The 11504-nt window shown below is 45.7% G+C and overlaps 1 protein-coding gene across 1 annotated transcript in view; it reads left to right on the top strand.

Annotated features, from left to right (window-relative positions):
• COL26A1 (collagen type XXVI alpha 1) overlaps positions 1 to 11504 on the top strand; it is a 122867-nt gene that overhangs the window by 13121 nt on the left and 98242 nt on the right. The gene's annotated exons all lie outside the window — the stretch shown is intronic.

Raw genomic sequence — 11504 nt, 5'->3', positions numbered from 1 at the left:
GGGCGGTTCTGAGCATTGTTGAGCAGGTATGAGCCTGCTTTGAGCCTGGTTTCATCAGACCTCTGCCTCTTCATAACCTGGAGCCTGACCCCGAGCTCCTCCTTGGCCTGTTTCCCCTGCAGAGTGAGCCGTTCATCCCTGCCCTGCCCCCCTTTCTCAACCAGCAGCTGCCTGCCTCACCTCCCTGATTCCCTCTCTCCCTTCCCATCTGGCTGCAGGGTAGCCACAGGGCGGGTGTTTCTTGAAAGCAGACCTGCTCACGGCACTCCTCTGGCCACGGTCCCTGGCTGGCCTCACCGTGGCGGGGGGTGCGGTATCACAGGGGGTCCACAAGGCGCTCTGTGCAGGGTGGACAGTCTTCTTTATTAACCTACATAAACCAAGAGCAGAATTAAGCTGTGCTGATTTTCAGTATATGCATAGACAATAAACAATACATGCACATACACTTATATACAGGTACCGTGGGCTCAACAATAGTTGACTGACCTGGAGCATGCTCTGAAAGCTTGGAGAGCATTGGCTAGCACAGTGTTCACAGACCTAGTCCATAGCTTGGCCTGCGTTCAAGGTCTTCACAGGCTAGCCTTCGTGAGCTGCCTTGTCTGTGCCCTGGCTGTCCAAGAACTCTGCCCCAAATGCACCAAATTTCACCCCAAACAGTGTCCTGGTTCTCCTGGTGCTGTCTGCCTCCTCGCCCCAAGGTCCCCTGAGTGTATCCCTGAGGTGGGAAGCTTTTCCTGGCCCCTCCTGGTAGAAGTGACCATGCCCTGCCCCCCATTCCTGTAGCCTTAATGTCCATGGATGGTCCCCAGCTAGACACCCTGCGTTCCTCCAGGGAGCCACCATGTCTTGGTTAGCATTGCGGTTCCCAGCCTGGGACTCCATCTGGCACACACTATTTATTGATTTTTTTTTCACTCATTCCACCAATCTTTATTGAGTGCATATGATGTGCCCCACCCTGAGCTAGGGCTGGGGTGCAGCCAGCAGCTTAGTGGAGGAGATAGACATCAGACAAATGATTGCCTGATGAGTGTATAATTAAAAGGGTGATGAGTGTTTGGAAGAGAAGTCAGGTTTCTATGACAGTGTCAATTGAGGGGATCCAGCCTGCAGGGGTGGGTGGAGCTGAGAGAGGGCTGGTCCAGGAGGGCCTCCCTGAGAAGGTGGCACTCTGGTGAGCCCTAGGGGCTGCGCTGGAGCTAAGGGGTGTCTCGGGCAGAGTGAACAGCAGATGACAAGCCCTGATATGGGAAGGAGCTCTGTTGGGGTTCTAAGTGGGGTTGGAGAGGGGTGAATGGGGAAGCAGCCAAGGTGGACAGCGGCCAGATCTTAGGCCCATGTGGTCATACTACAGCATTCGGTTTTGTCCTAAGACTGAAGATAAACTAGGCAGGGCAATGGAGGAAATGTGTGCTTTGGAAACACCACTGCAGCATCTCGGTGGCGTCCGGAATACTGGAGGTGGGAGTGGACGCGGGGCACCAGTTAGGGGCCGTTGCCACTGTCTAGGAAGGAGGTGATGGAGGCCGGACAGGGCAGGTGGGAGGAGAGCAGTGGGCTGGTGGGATCATCGTGGAGGAAGGGCTCCCTGCACTCAGTGATGGGAGCGGCCAGAGTGTGGTAGGGTCAAGATTTTCTGTGGCTATTTGTTGAGTGAATAACAACCCTCGGGAGGATCTATGCCCTTGAATTTGCCAAATGACAGTGAGGAAGCCCCAGGACCCGCCAAGCAGAGGAAGCAAATGCAGAGAAGTCAGAAGTCCCTAGAACTGGCCTGTCTTGGGGGGAAAAAACAGGGCTGGGGAGGTGGGAGACACCAGATGGAGATTCCAAATCGTACTGGAGACTCTCAGGCTGTTGCATCCCAGCTCAGACCTTACAGGGGCTCAGAGAAGGGGACTCAATCACAGATGGGCAGAGACGCACTGGAATCAACTCAAAACGAAGCAGCGGAAAGCCTGTGTGTGTCCGCCTGCCTGCGTCGCTCCTCTCGAGCCCCGAGCTGGCCGTTGTTAGTTAGCTTGATCGTGGTAATCGTTTCACAGTATATGTGATTACACAGCCTGGTGTCTCCCTGTCTGTGTCCCCACCTCAGCTGGGCCACAGAAACCAGAGAGGCCTCATCGGACCGCTCAGACATGACCAGGGAGCAGCGGATGGAGAGACAGGGGTCTGGGCATGTGCAGTCGACGGTGAGGAGTGGGTCGTGGTTGGCTCCTCTACTTCCTGATGGTGTAGTCTGAGTTGGGGCTTGGCTGCTCACCAGCGGCACGGCTTAGGGAAGGGCTCAGTGTCCTCGTCTGTGAGTGTGACAGGAATACTCTCACAGTGTCTGTAACTGCCTTACATTCCCCTTGCTCTTCTGAGCTGATTTTGTCATTTGTAAAGGGGGCATACATAGCACTTTCTGTGGACCCGTGAGGGGCTGCCCCTCCTTCAGCCCGTTTCCACATTGCGTGGCCGTGGATGCCTGTTGGCCAGACCACTGCCCCGTGACAGGAGCCAGACCCTCGGTCAGTCAGTGGATACATAGCGTTGCCCAACTACTGTGTGGCAGAGATACGGGCATCAATTTATAGCCACATGTAGGAATACAGTTTGCAGACTGAAGTAAATGCTAGGGAAGCAGGGCACGGGGAGCCAGATGGAAACGTGAAGCTGGTTGGAGCCATCAGGAGGGCTTCCTGGAGGAGAGGGCCTTAGAGGTGAGAGTGGAGGGGACTGGGCCTTAATTGGGAGAAAGAGAGGGAGAGGGAGCGAGAGATATTGAGAGAGAGAGAGATTGAGAGGGAGATGCACAGGTCCTTGAAGATAGCTGGAGAATCTGAGCAAGGGGCACAAGGGGCACTGGGAAGTCTGGTGAAGGCCTGGCCACCACCCCACATGGACACACAGCACCATGAAATCAGGAGGAATGGGATGGTAGTGAATCTCCCTTTGGGGGAGAATTCAAGCCTCGGGGCAATCTTGCTTCTCCAATATCCGGAGCTCATTAAATTCTTGGTGGTGGTGGTAGTGGTGGTGGGGGTGCTTTTGGTTCTATGTGGCCCCCACCCAGGACCTGATCCTTGGCCCTCCATGTTGCTGCCAAGGAGCGAGGCTGACACCACCCCATTGCTGGTGAGATGAAGCCCTGTGCAGGGTGCGGCCTCTTTGCGGACAAGCTGGGTTCTTCTCAGTGTCCTCAGCTGTGGAGGGCCTCGAGGCCATCACAGGCTACATGCGGTCTGTAGACCCTGGGATTATGGCTGTTTGTCTTATTGTGGAGGTGGTCTGAGGGGCTGGTCTGATCTGAGAGGGATACTCCCTGGGTGAGGGCTGGGGGTGGGGTGGGGCAGGAGACCACTCTGCCCCTTGAATCAGCCCTGATCTCCTGCCTCACATACGGCCCCGAGCTGGCCGTGTGTGTGTGTGTGTATGTGTGTGTGTGTGTACTTTTGTTTATTTATTTGTATTTGACAAATAAAAATTGTGCATATTTAAGGTATACAATGTGATGTTTTTATATACACACATTGTGAAATGGTTAGCAAATCAAGCTAATTAACATATCTATCACCTCCCATAGTTACCTTTTTTTTTTTAATGTGGTGAGACCACTTGGCATCTGCTCTCAGCAAATTTCAAGTATATGATACATTATTAATCACAGTGGCCATGCTGTGCATTAAGTTTTCAGAACATACTCCTCTTATAACTGAAAGTTTGATCAATATCTCCTCCCCCTGACCCCCCCATTCTCCCAACTCCTAGCCTCTGGTAACCATAAGCTCTGCTTTTGTGTGTGTTCCATATATGAGATCATGACGTATTTCTCTTTCTGTGTCTGGTTTATTTCACTTTGTGTACAGTCCTCCAGATTTATCCACGTTGTCACAAATGGCAGGATTTCCTTCTTTTTATGGCTGAATAATATTCCTTTGTGTATATGTGTAGATAAATCACATTTTCCCCCATTTTAAATGAAATTTTAAAATTTAAATTTATTAAGGTCATATTTTCTTTATCCATTTGTCTGTTGATGGACATTTAGGTTGTTTCCATGTCTTGACTACTGTGAATAATATTGCAAGGAACACCGATTTGGTTTCCTTTGGATGTATACCTAGAGTGGGGTTGCTGGATCATATCATAATTATATTTTTAACCTTGTAAGGAACCCTCCATGCCATTTTCCATAGTGGCTGCACCAATTTACAATTTCACCAGCAGTGATCTTTTTTACTCAGTCCACCAATTCAAACACTGATCTCTTCTGGAAAGACCCTCACAGACACAACCCACGTGATGTTTTACCAGTTGTCTTGTCATCCCTTAACTCAGTCAAGGTGACACATAAAACTAACCATCACAGCCTGGCAGGACGGCTCAGTTGGTTGGAGTGTTGTCCTGATGTGCTGGAGTTTTGGGTTTGATCCCCAGTCCGGGCACATGCATGAGTTGACCAATTAATTCATGGATGGGTGGAACAAATCAATAAATTTAAAGTAGAAAAAAACCCTAACCATCACAATAGGTAACATTTATTAGCATTTGCATCTCCTAGAAATGGTGTTAATCACTTAATGTAAATATGTATTAGTTTCCATGGGCTGCTGTAACAAAATGCTATAAACTGGGTGGCCTAAGCATCAGACATTTATTTTTCACAGTTCTTGAGTCAGGGAAGTCCAAGATCAAGGTGCTGGCAGGTTCGGTTCCTGGTGAAGGCCCTCTTTCTGGCTTACAGACAGCTGCCTTCTGTGTCTGCTCATGGAGGAGAGAGAGAGAGCTCTGATCTCTCTTCTTCTGGTTATAAGGACATCAATCCCATCACAGGGACCCACCCTCATGACCTCATCTAAACCTAATTCCTCCCAAAGGCCCCGCCTCTAAATACTAACACTTTGAGGGTTAGGGTTTCAACATATGAATTTGGGGTGGGGGTGGGGGAGCCACAAACATTCAGCCCATAACAGTTATCATCTGTTTTTTATTTAGCATTTACATTTCATTCCTTTTTGAATGATTTAAAAGGCACAAAATTCAAAACCATAAGCATTATAGAATATAGAGTAAGAACTAAGGCCTCCACCCACCCTGGAGGTGATCCCCCTTATCAGTTTCTTGAGCATTTTTCAAGAGATAAAGAATTCCAACTATATCCCTTATAAATATAGATATAAAAATGCAAAAAGAAATATTAGAAAATAGAATTCAGTGAGATATAGAAAGTATAATCCATCATGACCAAATGGGAATTATCCCAGGAATGCTTTGTTGGTTTAACATTTGAACATTAATTAATGTGATTCATCAAAATAACAGAATAAAGTATAAGAATGATATGATCATGTCAATAGATATAGAAAAATCATTTGATAAAATTCAGCACCCATTCATGACAGAAAAAAATTCTCTCAGCAAACTAGGTATAGAAGGGAATGTCCTCAATCTAATAAATATAACAAAACAGCTAATGTCATACTTAATTGCTGAAATTTTGTACACATTCCCCTTGAACATGGGAACAAGGAAAGGATCACTTATCACTTCTATCCAATATTATACTGTAGGTAATAACACAAGGAGAAGATATAAAAGGCAAATAAATCAGAAAAAAAGAGAATATAAAGAACTCTTTATTCACAGATGACATTACTGTGTACATAGAAAATCCAAAAAAATAGGCAAATATAGTACTAGAACTAATAAATGAACTTATTAAGGTCACAGGATACAAGTGCCCACCCCCCATTCATATGCTGAAATCTTAACCCCAACATAATGATATTTGGAGGTAGGGCTTTTGAGAGATGATTAGGTCATGTGGGTGGAACCCTCATGAAAGGAATTAATGTTCTTATAAAGGAGACTCCACAGAGTTCCCTTGCCCCTCCTTACCTGTGAGGACACAGTGAGAATATAGTTGTTACGAATCAGGGGGTAAGCCCTCACTAGACATGGAATCTGCCAGCACTTTGATCTTGGGCTTCAGCTTCCAGAACTAAGAGAAATAAATTTGTGTTATCTATGAGCCACCCAGGCTAAAGCATATTATAGCACCTGGAATGGACTAAGATACAAGGCCAATACAAATAAATGAATAACTACATACTAGCAGAAGCAAGTGGAAAGTGAAATGTAAAAAATCTCATGCACAGTAAAACAAAAAAGCATTAAATAATGTTATGAGGTGAATGTTTGTATCCTCCCAAATTCATATGTTGAAGCCCCCAATGTGAATGTATTTGGAAATGGGGTCCCTAAGGAAGTAATTAAGATTTAAATGAGATAATTTAGGGTGGGGCCCTGATCCAATATGATTAGTGCCCTTATAAGAAGAAATACCAGAATGCCCCCCCGCCACCCGCCCCTTCCCAACACACACACACTGAGGAAAGGCCATGTAAGCACACAGTGAGAAAGTATCTGTCTGCTAGCCAGGAAAGAGTCCTCATAAAAAGCTGAATTGGCTGGAATCTTGATCTTGAACTTCCCAGCTTCCAGAATATTGAGAAAATAAATTTTTGTTGTTTAAGCCATTCAGTTTAGGATACTTTATAATGGCAGCCTGAGCAGACTAAGACAAATACCTAGGAGTAAATTTAATGAAAGATGTGCACCCTGCTGAGAAAAATTAAAGAAGATATAAATAAATGGAAAGTTCTGCCATAGATAGGAAGACTTGATATTATTAACATGTCAGTTCTCCAGAAATTGATCTATGGAGTCCATGTAATCTTTATCAAAATCATGGTGGGATTTTTTTGGGCAGAAATTGATAAGCAAATTTTAAAAAATTATGGGAATGCGAAGGACCTAGATATTTATGACAATTTTGAAAGATAACAAAATTGGAAGCTTACATTACTAGATTTTGAGACTTAATAAGCTACATTTATTAAGACAGCATGGTTTTGGTGCAAAGATAGAAAAACAGATCAATAGAACAGAATAGAGAGTCCGGAAACACAGTTAAATAATTATTTGGTTGTCAATAAAGCTAAAATAATTCAACAGGGGAAAAGAATGGTGCTAGGGCAATTGGACAGCCAAATGGAAAACAAGGAACCTTGACTCCTACCCAACAAATAATACAATTTTAAAAATTGATAAAATAAAAAAGTTATTGTCATAAATACATTTTTAAGAAAATGAAAAGGCAAGCCATAGATTGGGAGAAAACATTTGTAATACATACATCTGTCAAAGGTGGGGCAAAAGTGGGTTTACAGTTATTCATATGGAAAATAATACAATAATTAATAAATAATTATTGTATTGGACAGAAAGGGCAGCTTGTTGTGTGCCGGTGGTAGGAGCCTTGGCTGTGATGATAGGAGGAGGGATGGTAGAAAGGTGGGCAGGGCCTTATTTACTGTATTTATAATACAAGAATAAACTGTGTTTTGTGTACTCACAACTATAATTCTACTTTTGCCCCACTCTGTATATATCTTACAAGTCAATAAGAAAAAGAAACAAAACCCAAAGTAAAAGAGGGCAAAAGTCTCAAACAGGCACTTCACATAAGATAAGCAAATGATGAACGTGAAAAGGGGTTACTTTATTTAGTCATCAGGAATTGCAAATTAAAACCATAATGAAGGAGTACACACTAAAATGAAAATAAAATGACTGATAACATCAAAAGTTAATGAAAATGAAAATGACTAAGACATCAAATGTTAACAAAACTATGGAGCAGCTGGGACTCTTACACTGCTGCTAGGTGTGTGCACTGGTTAATCCAAACAGGTCATGGAAACCTGTTTGTACCATCTAATAAAGTTAACATATATCCATCCTATATTTCATTAATTCTATTCCCAGGTATGTAATCTGGAGAAATAAAAACATCTCTTTACAAGACTATATGAGAACACTCATAGCATCTTTGTTCATTTTAGCTCAAGACTAGAAACAACCCAAATACCCATCAACAGGAGTATGGACAAATTATGGTATATTTATATAATGTAATATTGTCCTATTAATAAAAGGGTAATATGCAAATTGACTGGTTGCTATGATGCACACTGACCATCAGGGGGCAGACACTCAATGCAGGAGCTGCCCCCTAGTGGTCAGTGCACTTCCACAGGGGGAGCTCCGCTCAGCCACAAGCCAGGCTGACTTCTGAGAGCTCAGGGGTGTTGGCGGGAGCCTCTCCCGCCTCAGCAGCGCTAAGGATGTCTGACTGACAACAGGTGGACATCCCTCAAGGGGTCCTGGACTGCAAGAGGGCACAGGCCGGGCTGAGGGACCCCCGCCTCCGAGTGCACGAATTTTCATGTACTGGGCCTCTAGCAATAAAAAGGAATAAAATACTGGTATACTCAGCATAGATGAAACTCAGACATAATGGATGAATGAAAGAAGGCAGACACAAATGAGCGTATGGCTGTAAGGTTCCATTTATATGAGATTTTAGAACAGGCAAAAACTAATCTCTGGTGAGAGAAGTCAGAGAGTGGTTATGCCTGGGGGCTGGATAATCAACATGAAGGGGCATAAGGGGACTTTTGAGTTATAAGAATGTTGGTGTATCCATATATTAAAGTTCATTCAGCTAAATACTAGATTTATCTATTTTACTGTATGTAAATCATATTTTAATAACACAAGGAAAATTTCCATTATAATATGAGGCGTGAACTCAGTGCTTTCCTCCATAGCACTTACCACAGTGCATGCTCACATACTTGCGTGTGGTATATGATTAGTGCCACAGCCCTGACAGAGCGGAGCCCGGGCCTGCCTTCTTCATCCTTGCATTCCCAGTGCCTGGCACACAGCAGGCTCTTGGTATGTATCTGTGAGTGCACGGATGAGGGTTGGGTTAAAACCAAGCTCTGTACACGGTGTTGCAGGAGGGCTGAGGAGGGAGCCTGTCAACTCTGGCCAGGGAGGGGGTGCTTCATAGAGGAGGAGGGGACATTTGAGTCACACCCTGAAAGCTCCTGGCGATTTTTCTCACACAGAGTAAAGGCGGAAGAGCATTCACGTGCAAAGGCAGCTTGTTGTGTGCTGGTGGTAGGAGCCTTGGTTGTGGTAATAGGAGGAGGGATGGTAGAAAGGTAGGCAGGGCCTCATTTACTGACCTAAAGATTTTGTTCTTCGGTCTATGGGAGCCATTTTAAGGGAGGGCAGTCACAAAACTTGATCTGCATTTTTAGAAAGATCTGGGTTTGCAAACTGGATGCCAGCAAAGGGCTGGGAGTTCCTCATGGATGTAAAAGGATGAAGCTCCTCAGCTTCTTGCTCAGGATCTAGGGAGAGGCCATCAACAGAGCCCGCCTTGAGCCTTCAGGTAAGACTGGAGGGGTCAGCCATGCTGAGCCCTGGCCCGCTGGGCTGGTGAAGCAGCGCCACCTACTGGTGAGCCCTGCTCCTGGACTTCGCAGGCCACCTGATGGGACAGGCCAGAGCATGGCCTCAAAATGAGGGACAGAAAGGTGAGCTCTCCCTTTGCTTCAGGGGCCCCAGGTCAGTACCTTGTGCAGATGTAGGAAGGAGCGGACACACACTAGTGTTACTAGGCTCTGCCAATTCTGCCTGCCTTTGGGTCCTAGTTCCACCACCTGGGCGAAGTTATTTAACTTCTCTGCCTCAGTTTTCTCATCTGTAAAGTAGGAAAAGTAATAGAATCCATCTTTTAGGGTTGTTGTGAACAATACCTGGTACATGGTGGGCACTCAACCAAAGCTCTTGTTATATCTACAAATATTAGTATTTTTACCATCATCATCTTTCAAGGTATGGACTGCAGAGTGCCTGGTGCATTTTGGAGGGCTCACAGGCTGGAGGCCAAGGGGCAGCCTATGACACAGCCATAGGGAAGCTGTGTGAGCTGGAGAAGGGCCTGCACACGTGGCTAAGGTCAGACTCTCCTGACACAGTGGGGACTGCCGAAGGGTATGGTCTGGGACCGATGAGGTCAGGTCTGTGTTTTGCAAACCTAGCATCTGTGAACCCTTTCTGCTGTCAATGCCTCACACATATGCCCTTCCAGGGACCCCTACACACCACATTCTGGTCTCCATGGGGTCCTCATCATGCAGACCAGGAAACGGGCTCAGGGAGGTTGAGGAACCTCCCTGAGGTTCACGTTGCAAGTCCACGTTGTACACAAGGGGCAGAGGGATCCTTGCATGGCACCAGATGCATTGGGCCGGACATAAGCAATAAGCGACTTGGCCCTTTCCTGCCCTATATGTCTGCCCCAAGTGGATTCTGAAGCTTTTCTGATCTCTCTCAGCCAAAGCAATAATGTTTTTCTAGGAATTAATTGAAAAACTGGCATCTTAATTTTTTTTTGCTACATAATTCATTTTGTACCTTCTTCCCTCGACCCTTTTACTGAGAAATAATTGATATCAGCACTGTATAAATTTAAGGTGCACAGCCTGATAGTTTGATGAACATATATTATGAAATGATTACCACAATAAAACTGGCATCTTTTACCTAAATGAAAGCTTCTCCCCCTCCCAGCTGGGCCTGCTTCAGGCTGGGAGGTCTGCAGCAGGAAGGGGTGTGAGAGTGTGAAAGCGTGTGTGTGTGCGCGCGCGCGCGTGCGTGCGCATGTGAGAGTGTATGCATATGACTGAATGTGTGAGTATGTGAGGTGTGAGTGAGCGTGTAAGTGAGTGGGTGTATAAGGGTGAAAATGTGTTTATAATGCGGACATTGTATTTATACTTCTTGGACCCAGGCTCATTAACCTACCTATGTCCCACCAGGCCACCTGCTTTAAGATGTGGTGACACTGTTTCTCTGCCACTCCCTCTCCCCACTGGCCTATTCCAGTTGTTTCCTGGGCATGAGGGCGGGGGAGGGGGAGAGGGAGGCAGGGAGGACCTAGAGCAGCCGTGGGCAAACTATGGCCCGTGGGCCGGATCCGGCCCGTTTGAAATGAATAAAACTAAAAACAAAAAAGACCATACCCTTTTATGTAATGATGTTTACTTTGAATTTATATTAGTTCACACAAACACTCCATCCATGCTTTTGTTCCGACCCTTTTAAGAACCCATTGTGGCCCTTGAGTCAAAAGTTTGCCCACCCCTGGTTTAGAGGCCTGGGTTTACTCTCCAGGTCCCAGCAGTGGGCACCTCTGTGCAGACTTCCGGCTCCTCATCCAAGGCTCCTGCCCCTGGCTGCTCGCAGCCACACCCTCCTCAGCTCTCCAGGGGGAAGCTGGTTTGCTGGAATGTTTACGAAACATGAGTGAAGATTTTTTTTAAAAAGATACATTAGTGTAACAGGATTTTTCAGATTTGGTGCATTATTTCTGAAATTTAAGACGTGACTCGTGTGTTTTTCCTGTCATTGCATCTTGGAATGTCACGCCTGCTGCTACCAATTAATTCATAATTTTCCCATTCACCGATTGAGTTGCTCGGTGTCAGCAAATTCAGATTTTGTAAAGTCATGGAGTTATGCCTTCAAGAGGGAGTTGTGCCAACTTGGTCAGGCAGCACAGTTATAAGGATTCATGTAGAGTGACTAAC

The sequence above is a fragment of the Myotis davidii genome, unplaced genomic scaffold (genome assembly GCF_000327345.1).
Source record: "Myotis davidii unplaced genomic scaffold, ASM32734v1 scaffold726, whole genome shotgun sequence".
Taxonomy (NCBI): Eukaryota; Metazoa; Chordata; class Mammalia; order Chiroptera; family Vespertilionidae; genus Myotis; species Myotis davidii.
Note: the sequence above shows the minus strand (reverse complement) of the source record. Positions and strands in the feature narration are given on the sequence as shown.